This window comes from Lycorma delicatula, chromosome 13 (assembly GCF_047948215.1).
Source record: "Lycorma delicatula isolate Av1 chromosome 13, ASM4794821v1, whole genome shotgun sequence".
NCBI lineage: Eukaryota > Metazoa > Arthropoda > Insecta > Hemiptera > Fulgoridae > Lycorma > Lycorma delicatula.
Window position 1 is genome coordinate 47,235,145 of NC_134467.1, and position 19,490 is coordinate 47,254,634.

General features: G+C 32.5%; 1 protein-coding gene and 1 long non-coding RNA gene across 9 annotated transcripts in view; one reads left to right on the plus strand and one right to left on the minus strand.

The window, feature by feature from the left end:
• The window catches only part of LOC142333864 (uncharacterized), a 782,720-nt gene that overhangs the window by 453,709 nt on the left and 309,521 nt on the right, over window positions 1–19,490 (plus strand). The window lies entirely within an intron of this gene.
• LOC142334023 (uncharacterized) lies at window positions 13,191–18,895 on the minus strand. The gene is made up of 2 exons (XR_012758760.1): window positions 18,752–18,895; window positions 13,191–13,451 (listed from the first exon to the last, which is right to left on the minus strand). It is a non-coding gene; the product is annotated as an uncharacterized LOC142334023 (long non-coding RNA).

Here is a 19,490-nt window from a genome sequence, read left to right on the forward strand (position 1 = left end):
TTGTACTATTTTATGTCATTAATATTGCGCTGGCTGATGATGGACTGTACCGGCATATTAATGACGAAAATCAACTACTCGGTAAGTTATTCATTTATCTATAATTTTAATATTAAATTATTTATGTTAAATTTTTCTAAAGTTTATTGTAAGTAATTTTATTAAATTTTAATTGTTTATTCTTGAATTTAAATTTTTCAACTAGTTTCGTAAATATATAATCATCAGGAACGATTTTTGTTTATTATTTTAACGATTTTAAATGCAAAAATATTTATTGTTTTGGCATTTAAAATTTAAAAGCCGACCTCCACGGCTGAGAGAAAAATGTTAATTTGTTTTACCTTAAAATGAAAAAACATCCTTTTCGGCTGAGTAGGTCGTCTCGGCATTGAATCTAAGAACCTCGGCATTTAATTTAAGAATGGTGTTTTAACATTTATTTTACATATATTTTATTTACTTATGCGATCGTTTTTCTTCATAAAATAATGAACTATAACCAAAAAGTAGACACCGGAATGTACCGATCACTAGCGGAAAATCCCGATTTGTTAGTATCTATGTCCTAGAGTTAAATTTCTAATTTAACTTTCGTTATATAAATTTTCATCATTAAAAAAAAAATAAAAATATTTTTACCCAAGAGGTAATCAATTTTGGACCCTAATAATCCCATTCCGAGACGCCCCCCGCCAGGGCAACCCGCCCGGAAGGCCTAGCTGCGGAGGTGTACCGTAGGCACGCCCTGCAGCTAGTGTACGAGTATATAAAAATCCCTTTCGGCACTCCGGAAGGCGGAGGTAGATTTCACCGATGGTAAGTAGGGAATAAAAAAGATTTCCACCTTAAAGTAAAGAAAAACTTCAAATTTACTCAATACGACAACGGTTGCACGTGAAAAAAGTTTCACATGTTTAACTACGATAAGCCTCATCTTCTTACAATTCCAGCAATATTTTGGTCATCCTTTACCGTAGGGTTGGTCATATCAAACATTGTTTCAGATAAATGTTTTACGTAATATTTAGAGAACTAACGACCTCTTTAAACCGATTCTATGCTGCACCTATTAAGGGAGGAATGACTTTTTTGTCTTCGAAACCCCATTTTTTGCACTTCTTGGGTCAACGGGTTGGTGATATCAAAACACTTTATTTAGATAAATTATAGGCCCTTATATAAAGAATAGTAGGAACTTTAAACGAGCTCGATATTTTACTTAATAAGAAAGTTATAGCGATATTTTATTTTTTCGATAAAGCACTTTCATTTCCATCTCCAGGTCCGATTTTGCTCATTAACGAACTCGACTAAAATTTTGGGTTGTTTTATTTTATGTATCGATTTGAAAGTGATTGGCGCAAAATTACAGCGGTTATCTTGTCCACAAGAAAGTGTAATATATATATACATAAATGTATATATAAACTTCTGAACTGACGATGGTTTTGGGGTCTGGGGGATGGGAAACGCGAAGATATGTAGAAATTTTTCGGAAGTCGAATCATGTTACCCATTACAATATGTAGTTTGTAATGAAATCTACCTAATAGAGTATAGTACTTGGCATGTATGAGAGCATTATAATTATAGGATCTTAATTCTAGACCAGTATGGTTTCTAAGAATTGTTTTTTTTTTTTGTTGAAGCCTTTGTTTTTTAAGTAATATTATTCAATTTTGCCCGCTCTGTTAGAATATCTAATATTATTTCAAAGAGTCTTGTGCTAATTTTAATTGGAAGGTACAACTGTATTAACTTAGAAACGATATCTGTATAAAAAATTGTATAGTACAATTATAGTCCTTTTACCCAATTTTAAATGTAATTTAAGACGGCAAATTTAGGTGGAATAAAAAAATGTATTTGTTACTTACAAAAGAGATTTAATAAAAAGCTATTACTTATATAATCGTTAAAGAATATGCTCAAAATGACCACCCCTTGCGGTTATAAACGCACGGACTCTTTTCAGCATATTAGCAGAAATCTTTTTAACAGTCGCATCGGAAATATTCTTGATTAAGTCTGTAATATTTACTTTAAGTTTATTAATAGTGTGAGGATTGTTTTTGAAGGCCTCGGATTTAATATAGCCCCGCAAAAAGCAATCAGGAGATGTGAGGTCTAGGAAACTTGGAGGCCATTAGCCCCCGCTTATTATTCGATCGTCAAAGAACTCTTGGCGAAAATCCACGGATTCTCGAGACGTGTGGCACGTAGCACCGTCTTGCTGAAACCGGCAATACCGTTCTTGAGGTTCCAGGAGGGACACAAATTAGCGCACAATATTCCTGTATACTTCACCGTTTACTGTCTGTTCGAAGAATACGGGTCCGACTATACGATGACGAGATATCGCACACCACGCACCAATTTTTTCAGGATGCAAAGATTTGTCTTGTAAAGCGTTAGGATTTTCAACCGCCCAAATTCGACAGTTTTGACCGTTCATATAACCGTCGAGATGGATCAGAGCTTTATCCCTAAAGAACATTATGTTTAAAAATTCGATTCCGTTGTCGTTTACGAGAGACCTAAACCGACGGCAATATTGCAATCGCCTGTTTAAATCTGGAGGCTGAAGCTCTTGAATTAGTCGTACGCGATTCGGATACGATTTCAATTTTTCTGAACAATCGAATACGACAAACCGACTGCGTGGAAAGTTTTCGTAAATTTTTCCGTGGAGAATTGAGCGATCTTATTTTCAAATTCTGTAAAACGTCATCTGTCAAGCCAGTCGGTCGACCGCTACGTTTTCTGTCGCAAACACTACCTGTCTCTCCAAACTGGTTTGCTAGCCTAGAAATTGACATTTTTTTCTGGCGCAGGAACACCAACAAATTTAATTTGAAATGATTTTTTTACATCTGCATACGATTTCGTATCAAAATATCGTTCAAGAATGAAAACTCGTTGTTCTACGGTAAAAGAGATTCTTTTCGCAACACGACCGGAAACGGCACAAAAGTTTACACAACTCAAAGAGAATCGACTCACACTGCCGTATCTATACCGGTTGACCCCCAGCAACCTTTTTAGTTTTTTTAGCGCTACCGATTTCGTGTCACAAAACAAAATTTCCCTTTCTTAGAGAAAAATTACCAGATATTAAACATCGGGTAACAGGAATAAAAATCATTCTGTATAATTTATATGTATAATAAAGTTTCATTTAAAAAAAAACTACTTTTTTAAAAATTCACTTAACCTTTATACATATATATTTGTTTATTTAAAAAATAGGTTTGTGCTTATGAGAATGGAGTAAAACGTTTATAGAGTACGATAGAAAACGTAAATGATCATAATTTGAACCAGGGACGTTGGAGATGAATAGTTAAAACGCTATCATTATGCCGCGGAAGTAAGCAAGAAATTTAAAAGTGTTTGAAGAATTTTACTGAAGAGTTCACGACGATAAAGAAAATATATTATAATAATTTTTAATACAAGGTGATGATAGAAATTCGAAATAATTTTTTTTTATTTTTTAAGTTACGATATAAAACTGTGAAAGTGTAGCAATTTTAATTATTTTTATTTTCAGATGAAAGAGGTCGTAGATTTGTATTGAAATGGCCCAAACATCCGTATGGAGGTTTATTGGTTGGAACAAGTGGTGATAGTATCGCATAAGAACGAAGTCCACCGGATTTATTTACGTCAGATGTATATCCTTGAATATTATTCTATAAATGCATCCCCGTATAGTACAACGTTTCTCAAAATGAGTTTTACTTCAAAACGTTTCTACATAATCAAACAATGTGATTACATTAATAAATAAATTTAAATTTTGGTTTAATTTTTTTCCGTATAATTTCCCTATGAACTCATATTAATCTGCGGGTATATTACTCATCAAAATTTACAACGGGTAAAGAAAATAGGTGCGCAGTATTTTCGTTAATGCTAACAATACAATGGTGGAGATTGTGTGCCGCTGTAGGAAGTTGTAAGTAGCAAGAAATCCGTCAAATAATTCAGCAATCCATCCATCCCAGATCCTTCGTCCCGACTGAGATTAAAACTTAAAAATTAATATTGTATATATAACCAAATCCTATATAATCCTCTGAAATACCGATACTTGATTATTCTAAGAAGGAAAGAAAATTCCCTTTTTCCTGTTACAAAAATTTACTTATAGATTGCTGACAAAGTCCTCCATTGACTTTCTCGACTATCACTAATAAAAATTAAAACGGAACTAAACCGATTCTGCTGTGGAAACCACATGACTTCCTTGTACGCCTATTAAGTTACATATACACATGTTTAAAAGTACAAAAAAATTTATTTCCTTAATAATTTTGATATGTTTTAATTTTTTTATTGTTATTATTGAATTATTATTTATCGAAATTTTTTTACAACCATAGGTTAATAATTATTAATAAATCAATATATTTAAATTTAAAAAAAAGAGTTAAAAAAAGGATATGTCTGATTCGAACCGATGTGTCTTCACCTTGTAAGATCCAAATATTTCATTAATTAAAATTTATTGAGCTATAACTCTGGAACCGATGAAAATAAGTACCGTTTATGATAAATCGTTGAAAAGCTCTTAAATCGACGAAAGAAAAGAAGAATTCTTATTCTCCTGGTAAAAGTATACTTGTAAAATAGATTAATATAAACATATATTCATATAAGCATAGGTTTAACAGCGCGTGTCAGCTGGCAAAAGGTATCTGCGCCTTCCGTAACTTTTTTTTTTATTGAATAGACGAAGTGCCATTTACGCACGCCCCATAAACGGGGCAGTGTCGGACTCGCACAGGTTCCGCTATATGTTAAGAACGTACGTACACCTGCACCCTACAGACTAATTCCTTTATCTCACTACTTCTCCAAACCTTGGCAGGGCAACAATGAAGCACTCTCAACCCTTCTGGCTCAGGGGTTCGAGAGTCCTCGTGGATCATCGGCGTAGCCCATCCTCGCAAGCGCGAACGAACTACGGCTCCGCAGGAGGCTGTCATTCCCCCCCCGCGCTAAACGGTTTAATTTTCATCTATCGGCTAGAATATTTAGGACTTTCTCAGGCTATTCTGTCCTCGCATCTCACTCGTTACTCCTAATAATACGGGTGACTATACGAGAGTTGGAATCCCATTTTTCCTCGTTGTAAAGCATCTTCTCTATTATATTCTCTAGTGTGAAAGGACCCAGATGTCTGTAATTATGCTTCTAGTGTTCCAAATGTAAACAGTGGAAGACAACGTGTTCCACGTCATCCAGCTCTCCGCAATATGGATAAGCGTTATCATCCAGCCTTCAGTAAAATTAAACCGTTCTTATAATTGTTGGGACCCAAATTAAGGGTATATTTAATTGTCTTATTTGAAATCTGACCTGAAAAATTGAAAACCAATCGTTCCAAGAATTTTAATTTTTAGTATTTTCAAAAAATTCTGGGGTATAAGGAAAAATTTATATTTGGTACAAAATAATTTTTTTAAATGTATATTATGTACACAACAGTTTTAAATCAAAGTTATAACGAATTTTATCCCAAGATAAACGGTACGAATAAAATCCAGAGAAAATAAATACGAACGTAAGACTTGATTTACCAGATTAAAATTTTAATAATAAGTACAAACAAAACAAAAATTTCAAGAGAAAAAAGACGTTTACAAAAATAAAACAGAATTTAACAAAAAAGTAAATTTCAAATATCGAAACAGACTTGAGTAAAGTATAATATATAAGGCTGTAAATACGATATTAATTATTATTATATTCATTAACGACGTGTATAAAAGTTGTCTCAGTAAGAAACGGTAGTTGAAATTACGCGCAATTTCCGAACTACAAAATTTTAAGTCGGCATAATTAATAAATGACTTAGGGAGACTTAATGTATATTAGAAATGCCACGTTATGCGTTAGAGCAATAATTATATACTGTAAAAACCCGTTAGAAAAATTCAGAGTTTTGATGGAAACATGTTTTCATTTCGTTAGACATAATGCCTAATTTCGATAACTGTTGAAGAAATGATTAAAAAACTTAAAAATTTGTATTCCATCAAAATTTATACACCGCGTATGCGTTATCATTCGGGTGGTCTTACAAAACATCGTTGCAGTCGATGTAAGCGTAACGATTAATTCTAAAATCGATAAATATACGCTATCGATCACAATAATTAAACATTTTACGGGCTACAGAACAACGAATTTTCGACGAAAGACCTTCTGTTTGATGCATACAAGATTCCATCGACGCATTATTTTCTTCCTGGAAAACAATATCGATAAAACGAGTTCATTTTTCGGGACTTGGTACGTAAAAAAAGGTAGATGGTTAATTTCAATGCAAAATAATCAGAAACTCGTTTCCACTTTAGCTTTGAGAATAAATAAAATTGTCGAATTTAGGGTAGTGGAAACGCAAGAATAGTTCACACGCATTTCATATATCCACAAAAATTGACACGGTTAAAAATTTAGGGTCCGGATTTTGAAACTGTTGTTACGGTAATGCTTTTCATTACGCTTGAGAATTTTTATTTTGTCAGAAATGGAAAACGAGGAAATATATGATTCCAACATGACGGTGTGCTCTTGTTACGCATCATGTAAAACTATTCGATTATTTTAGACCAAATTTTCAGGGAATGGAATTTTTCATTTTAAATTTCAAAACTGACTACCATGGTTAGATTGAAGAACAAAGTTTCGCCGTTGTATTTAAGAAATCGACTTAAGAAAAGTTACGTGAGAATGTAATCGAAATTTTTAATAAAAGATTGGACATTTGCCAAAGATTATCATTTGGATTGTATAGTATTTCATATTTAACCTTTTACATAATATTTAATATTACAACAAAAATTTTATTATTATTAAAAAAAAATCGGGAGGGATGTGTCGCGGCGCACGGCCGTTGGTTTAACGTGGAACGTTACAGATCTTGGATTAAGTTCCTCCGCGCTACACACCTTTTTATTCTTTCTTTTTCCTGTTTAGCCTCCGGTAACTACCGTTTAGATAATTCTTCAGAGGATGAATGAGGATGATATGTATGAGTGTAGTCTTGTACATTCTCAGTTCAATTGAAACCCAACGACCAAAGAACACCGGTATCCACGATCTAGTATTCAATCCATGTAAAAAATAACTGGCTTCACTAGGACTTGAACGCTGTAACTCTCGACTTCCAAATCGGCTGATTTGAGAAGACGCGTTAACCACTAGACCAACCCGGTGGGTTCCGCGCTACACACCTACCAACCTTTATGTAGGGTTAAATTGGAGAGCCACCAGCGTATTTTTTTTAACAAAACTGAAAGTCTCCAGTGGAAAATTTTAGTTCATTCATTTGACCGACTCTACAAATAAATTGTCCGGTCTGTATGTCAGCGAGTCGCTTTTAGTGTATCGGATTGAAATAAAATCGAGATATCGAATACGTACTAAATTTAATTTTAACATAAAACAAATCCTAAACGGTACATGATATTTATTTCGACTAATATTCGACGACAATTTTGTTCAAAACCGGTCTGTGATATGTGAAGTAAGAAACATACGGCATAATAAGCAGAGGTAGAGTTGCTAGCGCCGTCGGTGTAGTTCAATAAGCGCGCGAAGTCATCTTTGCGACGCTGTCGAAACAGTATCCCTCACTTGGCACCGGACATTGGGGTACCTGTGCGTAGCTCATAACCTCTCCTTTACAACGAATGCGAAATTTATATTTCCGGCTGACATATTGAATGAATTTTTATACTATTTGGCACGTTTATTTAAATTTTTTACACATAAATATCGTACAATGTCCACTGATTATTACTTAAATCGATCTATCCCGACAAACTTTAAACACAAACACACGAATCACCACGCTATCGTGTCTTAATTCGTGAGTTACATTGAATGTAAATGAGTGAGAACGCCACTTTTGGCCGACTGGGCTGTGCTCCCTCCCCGTCAGCCCGCTCCCCAATGACGTAAACTCAAATTTGTATCGGCGAGCCGACCGTGTAAGTTATCAAATGACACCGCATTTACGTCTCTGAGACTAATAGTTAGGGAGTTATTAAAGCAGGATGATATAGATGTTTTATAGATGCGCTACAAATTTCTGTTCTGGTACCTCTATGTTCGGTGTTATTTTCCAGTCAAAAAAATGAGTTTTATACTCTTTAAAATATACCGGGGCTTATTTAAACAACTTTTATAATTATTATAGAGATTTTATGTAATAAAAAAAAATTAAAAATTCGTTTAAATAATATAAAATTCCATTTAAAACCAGAAGTACAAAAACGTATAAAAAAACTTTTAAGAAAATTAATTAAAATATTCAAACAAAGCGACTGTTTAAAACAGTTTATATAGAAATTCTACAGGTGAAAATAAAAATAAATTTAAAGATAATTTTCTTGTATAATAAACAGTTAAATATTTACGATGTATTTTAAGCGTTACGTCATTTAAATATTAGAAATAAATAATATTAAATTTACACTCCTTACCTATGAAGATTTACGGGTGATTCAAAAAGAACTTGACAAATTTAAAAGTATTTAAAAATTTAGTTAGATGACTTATAGAATCGGATGAAATCTTATTTTTTTATAGCAAAACACATCAATTTTTGACTCCCGTAGTTCATTATTCGGCCACTAGCGCTGTCATTGATAATGGTCCGGGACGTGCGCTGCTTGCTGAGTATTTTGGTTTTACGATTTGCAGTCAGCAATTGCAGTTCAATGTAATTTTAGTTCGGTAGAAAGCCTCCTAGTAGGCGTACAATTTACTCTTGGCACCAATTCTGCGTTGACACAGGTTGTTCATCCAGACAAAACGGTCTGTTTTTCTTCTAGGAGGAGACGGTAAGCGGGATCCGTTATCTGGACGAGCTTCACAATTTTCTCAGTTAGACGATGATGATCTAGGTGGAAGACGTTATTCTCTATTAGATTAGATTATCAACAAACAAGACGGGGCAGCACTCCAGTACCGTTTAGAAATCCGAGATTTTTTCGATACTCGATGGATCGGTCGTGAAAATCCAATCGCATGCCCACCTCGTTCTCTAGAATAGACTACGCTAATTTATTTCTAGCGGCATCTATTTAAAAATCGGATTTACGTACCACCTTTGCCTGCCGATCTTGTTGAGCTAACACTTAGAATTAACGCCGAAGCTGCAGAGGTAACACCCGACTCGCTGGGTAGAGTCTGGAATGACATCTTCAGGGTGATGTACGTCGTATTAAAAATGGAAGCCGTATCTAACCAAAGTGAATGTTGGGTGACAAACTTAAAGTGTTTTTCTATGAAATGAGATTTCAACCGAATCAGTAAGTTATCTCAATAAATTCTTACTATGCTTTTAAAGTTTTGAAGTTCTTTTTGAATCAACCGTTAGTTAAAAAAAATGGAACATGATATTTATTCATTTATTTAAGTCGATAAGTAGTTACATTATTGTTACATTGGTCAATGTAGATCAATGTTACATTGTTCGTGAATCACACACACACACACACACACACACACACAAATATATATATATGTTTTTTAATTTTTAATTTCATTGCTATATACCGATATACTATCCTTCAGCAATACAGCTATTGTACGCAGCAGTGCGTCGTTAAGCGCAGCTGTAAAGTAAATACATCGGTTAAAAATACCCTAAAAAAAATTGGTCTATTTTTAGGTTTGTGTTCTTAAGGAGACATAAAAAAATTAGTTAAAAAAAAATTTAATTAATAAAAAAAACTTTTTTTCAAAAAATAACCCTACTTTATAAAATTGAAATGTGATTTTTTTGTATTTTGCTCTGTCTTCCTTTAATTTAAATGTTTTTCAAATATTTTTTGAAAAACATTTTTAAACAAATTTTTTTAAACTTTTTTTTTTGTCTTCAATCATTTGACTGGTTTGATGCAGCTCTCCAAGATTCCCTATCTAGTGCTAGTCGTTTCATTTCAGTATACCCTCTACATCCTACATCCCTAACAATTTGTTTTACATATTCCAAACGTGGCCTGCCTACACAATTTTTCCCTTCTACCTGTCCTTCCAATATTAAAGCGACTATTCCAGGATGCCTTAGTATGTGGCCTATAAGTCTGTCTCCTCTTTTAACTATATTTTTCCAAACGCTTCTTTCTTCATCCATTTGCCGCAATACCTCTTCATTTGTCACTTTATCCACCCATCTGGTTTTTAACATTCTCCTATAGCACCGCATTTCAAAAGCTTGTAATCTTTTCTTCTCAGATACTCCGATCGACCTAGTTTCACTTCCATATAAAGCGACGCTCCAAACGTATACTTTCAAAACTCTTTTCCTGATATTTAAATTAATTTTTGAAGTAAACAAATTATATTTCTGATTGAAGGCTCGTTTAGCTTGTGCTATTCGGCATTATATATCGCTCCTGCTTCGTCCATCTTTAGTAATTCTACTTCCCAAATAACAAAATTCTTCTACTTCCGTAATCTTTTCTCCTCCTATTTTCACATTCAGTGGTCCATCTTCGTTGTTTCTACTACATTTCATTACTTCTGTTTTATTCTTGTTTATTTTCACGCGATAGTTCTTGCGTAGGACTTCATCTATGCCGTTCGTTATTCCGTCTAAATCCTTTTTACTCTCGGCTAGAATTACTATATCATCAGCAAATCGTAGCATCTTTATCTTTTCACCTTGTACTTCTTTAACATCATTAACCGCTAGTTCCATGTAACGATTAAAAAGTAACGGGGATAGGGAACATCCTTGTCGGATTCTTTTCTTATTACGGCTTCTTTCTTATGTTCTTCAATTATTACTGTTACTGTTTGGTTCCTGTACATGATAGCAATTGTTCTTCTATCTCGGTATTTGAACCCTAAATTTTTTAAATGCTGAACATTTTATTTCAGTCTACGTTATCGAATGTACGTAGAATCTACGTTTTAAACTGTAGTCCCTAAAATAAAAGAAAAGTAATTATTCTGAAAATTTTCTTTTTCGTATTATAGGCTTTATTAAACGGAGTGTTTGTTTTAGAAAAAAAATTATTTAAGCAAATTTATTTCTTTTAAATTATATATGAATATTTTTAGAAAAGTTTTTCTTAATATTTATTCCTGACTTTTCAAAAATTTATAATCTGCTTTTTTCTTTTGTTTTTGGTTTCGTCGCCGACAAAGTCGCCGAGAAAGTCCTTGCAGTACTTTGCCAACTTTTTATAAATCAGTTTTGTAACAGGAACAAGGGAAACGTTTTTCGTTGTGATAATAATAATCAAACGACAGTATTTCAGAGAATCAATTTTATAGTCATACATATGGGTTTGTATATGTTTAAAAACTAAATCGAGGCGCAGAGTCGGGATAGATTATTGAAATGTTGGACGGGGTTCTACTACTTATGACGTATACCGGCACCCAATCCTCACCATTGTATAGTTAATAATAACGACAAAATTTTTTCTTTTCTGTTTAGCCTCCGGAACCATCGTCAGGATTACTTTAGAGTGTGAATGAGGATGATATATATGAATTAAATCAACCGTAGTATTGTACGGTCTCTAGTCGACGTTCCTGAACCCACCGGGTTGATCAAACGGTGAACGCGTCTTCCCAAATCAGCTAATTTGGTAGTCGATAGTTCCATCGTACAAGTCCTAGTAAAATCAGTTATTTTTACACGGATATGAATATTCGATCGTGGATACCGGTGTTCTTTGGTGGCTTGGTTACAATTAAGCACACATCTCAGGAATGGTCGAACTAAGTCTGTACAAGACTACACTTCATTTACACTCATACGTATCATCCTCTGAAGTATTATCTGAACGGTAATTGCCGGAGGCTATACAAGAAAAAGAAAGGAAAAAGTCGACGTTCCTGAGATGTGTAGTTAATTGAAACCCAACCATCAAAGAACACCGGTATCCTTAATCTAGTTTCAAATCCGTATAAAACCAAATGCCTTTACTAAGATTTGACAAGTATACACTTGACCACCACGAGACGTACTAATGAATCAGGATTTTCCGCTAGTGAAAGGTACATTCCGGTGCTAAGTAAACGTGGACGCACACACAGGGATACATGCAAATGCCGTTTACTAGGGTAGGATATAAATGTTGGATATAAATACGAAAAGTTAATTCGCAAATTGATAACAAAAAATTTAATAATAATTGTAATAATATTTCCAAATTCCTAAAGAACTGACTTACATTTTTGTTAACACGTCTTTTTGTGAAAGCATAAACTTATATGAGCGTGTTATGTGTTCTCGCGTTTTGAAATTTACAGTAAAAGTTTTGTTTTATTTTTTTTTTGAAAACCAGACTTCAGTCATTTGACTGGTTTGATGCAGCTCTCCAAGATCCCTATCTATTGCTAGTCGTTTCATTTCGGTATACCCCCTACATTCTACATCCCTAACAATTTCTTTTACATATTCCAAACGTTACCTGCTTGCCCAATTTTTCCCATTTACATGTCCCTCCAATATTAAAGCGACTATTCCAGGATGCCTAAATATGTGGCCTATAAGTCTGTCTCTTATTTTAACTATATTTTTCCAAACGCTTCTTTCTTCATCAATTTGCCGCAACATCTCTTCATTTGTCACTTTATCCACCCGTCTGATTTTTAACATTCTCCTATAGCACCGCATTTCAAAAGCTTCTAATCTTTTCTTCTTAGGTAGTCCGATCGTCCATGTTTCACTTCCATATAAACATATACTTTCAAAAATCCTTTTCTGACATTTAAATTAAAATTTTTTTAATAAAGACAAAATTTATTAAAAAAATTATTTTTCTTTTTCCTGTTTAACTTCCGGGAATTACCGTTCAGATAATACTTCAGAGGATGATATGTAGGAGTGTAAATGAAGTGTAGTCTTGTACAGACTTAGTTCGACAATTCCTGTGATGTGTGGTTAATTGAAACCCAACCACCAAAGAACATCGCTATCCAAGATCTAGCAAAATTAACTGCCGTTACTAAGATTTGAACCTTAAAACTCTCGACTTTGAAATCAGCTGATTTACGAAGACGCGTTCACCACTAGACCAACACGGTGAGTTAATAACGAAAATACTGCGCATCTATTCCTTAAAGCTTTCTACATTTTTACGAGTAATGTACCACAGGTAATTACGCGTTTAGAGGGAAATTAAAAAGGACAAAATCGGAAAAAATGAAACAAAGATTTACTTTTATTTATTAATGTATACATATTAATTGTTTATATAGAAATGTTTTGAAATAAAAGTCACTTTTAAGTGTTGGATTATACATGATGACATTAATGGAATGATATTCACATTCAATGTCGTGGTGCAGTGGGTAATTTTATAATTTAATTGGTCTGGATAACCCACCGCCAACCGCTCCAGAACTAAATATACCACCACCAAATCCATATCTGCCTATAGGAAATCTACGAACTCTTTTATCTGGAAATAAAAATAATTAAAATCGTTGTCATTAGTTTTATATCATAACTTAAATAATAAGAAATTTATATTTCTACTTCGTATTGTGTACAAAAAATTGTTATATATTTTCTTTATTATAATGTAACTCTTCAGTAAAATTTCTCAAACGCTTTTAAATTTCTTGCTTACTTCAGTTATATAATGATATCGTTTTACCCTTTCATATGCAGGTCTCTGGTTCGAATGGTGATCATTTACGTTTTTTTTCTCGTACTCTATATAATGTTTAGATCGTACTCATACGCATTTTTTAAATATATAAATATGTATAAGAAATAAAAGTTCAGTTACTTTTTAACAAAGTATGTTTTTAAAAAAAAAAAACAAACCATTAATTTATTAGGCGTATAAATTTGATAAATTAATTGTTTTATCTAGATATTCTTTCTATATTAATACATTGCAGGTACCTTCCAATTAAAATGAGTTCTGCCATAAATTGTCAGATGTGCATTCCCACAAAGTGAATAAAATTGAATAAGAATTAACGTAATAAAGAAACACTTCAACTGTAAAAACAATTGTTCGAAATTTTCTCCAATAACACTCGTAATAATGCTTATATATGCTAAATTCTATACTTCTACACTCCAATTTATATGTATATATCGTGGTGTCTCTGGGTCTTTGTTTTGAGCTACAACTGCTATTAGGTCGATGGAAATTTATAGAGTATGAAAAATGCCATGCCTGATTTGGATTCGAACCCGGGACCACCGGATGAAAGTCTGAGACGCAATCACTCCGCCACGGAGATCGGTATTGTTACTAAAAATTAAAAGTACATCGACTATTAGATTAAAGTAAATATAACTTGTTTATATGCGAATAGACAAAATTTTTGCTAACTGAACAAAATGGTGGTCGTTCAAATTTGGTGAAAATCGGGTTTTCAATTTTGTAGGCCAAGGGGTAAACTTCATAGAAGAAAACGTTCTGCATGAAATGTGAACATTTGCAGTACCTATAATTTAAGCTCATAAACGTTGAATTGTGTCGATTAGTTACTGCAGAAAGGCCAAAAATTCGTTAAACATAGCAGTTTTTTAGCAAAGCCCATATTTATTGCAAAAATAATCTTTTTTCTAAAAGAATTATCAAAAATGATGGCGAATATTATTCCCGATTTCCGACTATACTAAACGAGGTATTCACTAGAGTGGGGCTTATAAATACTCTTCAGATAAATATCTAAAAACTATATTTGGGTTTCCTTTTTTTTTAAGCTTTGCGACGGTTTACGTGAGGAAGTGAGGAAGGTGTAAGTGAGGCGGCGATGGATATATTATACAAGATAGTATGTAATATTTACGGAAAAGGGGAAGTTCCGTCAGACTTCAAAAAGAGTGTTATAGTCATGATACCAAAGAAAGCAGGAGCAAATAAATGTGAAAAATACAGAACAATTCCATTAACGAGTCGTACATGAAAAATCTTAACTAGGATTCTATACAGAAAAATTGAGAGGAGTGGACGAAGTGTTAGGAGAAAACCGATTTGGTTTCAGGAAGAGTATAGGGACAAGGGAAGCAATTCAACGCTCAGATTAATGGTGGAAGGAAAATTAAAAAAAAAACAAACCAACATATTTGGTGTTTATAAACCTAGAAAAGGCATTCGATAACGTAGACTGGAATAAAATATTCAGCATTTTTAAAAAATTACGGTTCAAATACATAGATAGAAGAACAATTGCTAACATGTACAGGAACCAAACAGCAACAGTAATAATTGAAGAATATAAGAAAAAATCCGTAATAAAAAAGGGAGTCCGACAAGGATGTTCCCTTTTCCCGTTACTTTTTACGTAGAACTAGCAGTTAATGATGATGAAGAACAATTTAGATCCGGAGTAACAGTAGAAGGTGAAAAGATAAAGATGCTACCATTTGCTGATGATATAGTAATTCTAGCCGAGAGTAAAAAAGATTTAGAGGAAACAACGAACGGCACGGATGAAGTCCTACGTAAGAACTATATCGTGAAAATAAACAAGACCAAAACAAAAGTAATGAAATGTAGTAGAAATAGTGAAGATAGACCACTGAAATAAAAATAGGAAGGGAAAAGAGGTAGAAGAATTTCATTATTTGGGGAAGAGAATTACTAAAGATGGACGAAGCAAGAACGATATAAAATACCGAATAGCACTGGCGAAACGAGCTTTCATTCAGAAATATAGTTTGTTTACATTAAAAATTAATTAAACGTCAGGAAAAGAGTTTTGAAAGTATATGTTTGGAGCGTCGCTTTATATGGAAGAGAAACTTGGACGATCTGAGTACCTCAGACGAAAAGATTAAAAGCTTTTGAAATGCGGTACTATAGGAAAATTTAAAAAATCAGATGGGTGGATAAAGTGACAAATGAAGAGATGTTGCGGAAAATTGATGAAGAAACAAGCATATGGAAAAATATAATTAAAAGAAGTGACAGATTTATAGGCCACATATTAAGGCATCCTGGAATAGTCGCTTTAATATTGGAGGGACAGGTAGAAGGGAAACATTGTACAGGCAGGCAACGTTTCGAATTAGTAAAAAAAGTTGTTTAGGATGTATGATGTAAAGGGTATACCGAAATGAAACGACTAGCACTAGATAGGAAATCTTGGGTAGCTGCATCAAACCAGTCAAATGACTGAAGACAAAAATTTTTTTTTTCTTAAATTAAAAATGAAAATCATTGCATGTTCGTTTTAACAAACTAATTATTAAATTTCTATGACGGTAGAAAAAAACACAATACTGGGAAATAAACACTGTATTAAAATCATGTTTTAGATATTGTGTTTTCGATATTCAATAAATATTGCAAGAAAATGACTACTTGAACCGTTGTCTCAATTCGCTACAAGTTCGCATAAATATTTGTTTTAAAGATCACTTCATGTCTATAAATTTTTTTTTTAGTTACTCTTCTTGTCTACTATGATGTTTGAATTGAAATAAATATTTCACTTTCCTATCTTATCAACTTTTCAAAAGAATATATCCGTTACATTGGATTTGTACCTAGTACCCTACGGATGAAAGGTTGGGATGATACCACTCCACCACGGTGATCGGTAAAAAAGTTTTACTTTTAGACGTTTACATCTATTTATCAATTATCGATATACTTTTTTTTTCTAATTGAAATATTTTTACAAAAATTTCTGGTTTATCAAACTGTTTTATATAAAAAATGATGATAAACGTTTATTTCATACGAAGGTTTCGGGAAATCATTTATTATAAAACCATCAGTGGTTTTTTTTTTTACTTCCTTGTATGAAGTAAAGGAAATATTGTGATCGTGAAAAATTTCGGCTTTCTTAATTCAACGGAAATATACCCATTTTGACTATCCTTTTTTACTAGTTTCGGCGTGACGTCTGTACATACGTATATATATCTCGTGCAACTCAAAAAACGATTAGCCGTAGGATGTTAAAAATTTGGGTTTAGGACTGTTGTACCATCTAGTTGTGCACCTCCCCTTTTCGTTGCAATCGACTCAATTAAAAGTATCCAAAAAAGCCAAAAATCAAAATCTGTGGACTTTTTTCTTAACCGCAGTAATAAGCTCTCATCGAGAGCTTTTCAGCGATATATCATAAGCGGTACTTATTTTCATCGGTTCCACAGTTATATTCAAATAAAATATTAATTAATGAAATATTTGGATCTTAAAAGGGGAAGGCAGATCTATTCGAAACCGACTTCAACCCACTTTTTTTAACTTTTTTTTTTAATTTAAATGTATTGATTTATTAATCATTATATAACCTCATAATTATTAACCTCTGAGTGTAAAACAGTTTTGCAGTAAATAATAATTCAGTAGTAACAACAACAAAAAGAAATATGAAACAATATCCGAACGTGTATTAATGAAATAAAATCTAATGTACTTTTGATTTAAAACAAAAGTGTGTATGTAATTTAATAGGCGTATGAGAAAGTCTTGTGGTGTCCACAACAGATATTTTTATATAAAAAATTATGGAAAAAAATATGTTCATTCACACTTAAGTTTTCGAGGAATTATTTATTAATAAATAGCATATGTAGGATTGGCATATAGCATGCCTAGGATTTGCCGACGACTTAGCTTTATTAGCTAATAGGATCGCAGAAGCCAGAATACAAATAACAAGTATAGAAGAACTTGCGAATAAAATTTCTTACGAAAAGACAAAAATGATGGCTATAGATCAATTAGATATGGCTATAGATTAATTCTGGGAATATTAACGGAAACAAAGTAGAACTTGTAGAAAAATTTAAATATCTTGGAGAGATCATTACTTGTAATCGTAACGAAAAACAAAATCGGACCGAAAGACTTAATAAATTATTTAAAGTGCTAGAAGTAACCAAAAAATACTCTCAACAAATAATCGCTCTCGATTAACACTAAAATTAGACGTTACAAAACTGCGGTTAAACCGGTAATTACTTACGCGAGCGAGACTTTATTTAGATTAAATCAGAAAAATAGGACCGAACCTTTGCTTAAAGTCGAACGCAGGATTCTTAGAACCTGCATAACAAAAAATATGAACATGAAAATCAGTGCAGATTATCGCCTAATAAATTTCTGTACGAAAACTTGGAATCCTTAATCGATACTACGAAAAAGAAGCGAATTTCTTTCTGCGCACACTCGTTAAGATTACCGCAGGATAGGATTACTAAGAGAATTATCGATCGATTTTGGTCTTAAAAAATCCGCCATTATGGATCGAAGAAATTAAATAAGACGTGCAAGAATTAAATTTGACTTACGAAGATTTACTTAATAGATCAGAAAAATTACAATTTGTTATTAAAGATCCGAATACCGACTTTAAAATAAGAAGTTTTAATTATACAAAAAGGGTTTATTCAGAAGAGGCAAGATCATTAAGAATTACTAAATATTGGAAGAAAGTAAAAGCTAAGAACTTAAAGGCCAAAAGATCGGCAAAAACGACTTGAATTATTCTGACTAAAGTGGTCCTTTGCGGCCTTAAAATAAAAAAAAAAAAAAATAAAAATAAAAAATAGCATATCTAGTTACGTAACAAACATTATTTTTTATTTAAAAAATGTTATTCGTTTTCGTAAATAAGTTTAAAAAAAATAAACCAACATTATTTTATTTTCATTGTTTTCGAAAATATAGTTGACAAATTTAAATTTCACAATAAAGAAATGAAATCATCTAATACATTTAAGTAAAATGTTTTATAAATTATATAATAATTAGATGAATATCGTTAAATAACTTACTAAATATTTGATTTCTTTCCATATTATCATAGTAATATTCAGCATCAGCCAGCGAAATATTAACGACATAAAATAATACTAGAAAAGTTAAGATGCTAATAATTTTTTCCTTCATTATTAAAAAAATCTAAATGATGTTCTACCGCTGGCTTTTATCAATTAAATACAAATATTCAGTAATCCTATCTTTTTATATAACGGGAATCTAAGGGGAAAAAGATAAAAAATGCATAATAAATAACAGAAACAGATAAGATGCGGTTACAGATTTGATATAATTTTCATTATTTTTATTTATTTATTTATCGTGTGGCACACTTACTTGATTTCACAATCTATATTAAGATAGATAAAAAAAATTTAGATAGAGATGTATAAAAACCATATAAATTATTTTTAAAAAAATAATAAAAAACTGTAATTGTCCAGGTTAGACTAAAGTAAATCCTGAAATTACAAACACACTTTCAGTTTTAAAACATAATCAACTGCAGCCTCTTTTGCCATCCAAAAGTAATCGAAGTTTACTCCGTTGGCCCTGTTTGGACATTCCGCGACTATGTGGTGGACGGTTTATTTTCATCGCTAATCGTACGATATATTATTTTAATGTCAAAGAATAATTTTGCAGTAATATATTTAATTTTTAAAAACCAAACCAAAACGTTTTTTCTCATCCTTCAAAAAGAATTCATTGTTCGGCAGCGGTAACAGAAGTACAAGGAAATAACCGACTCAT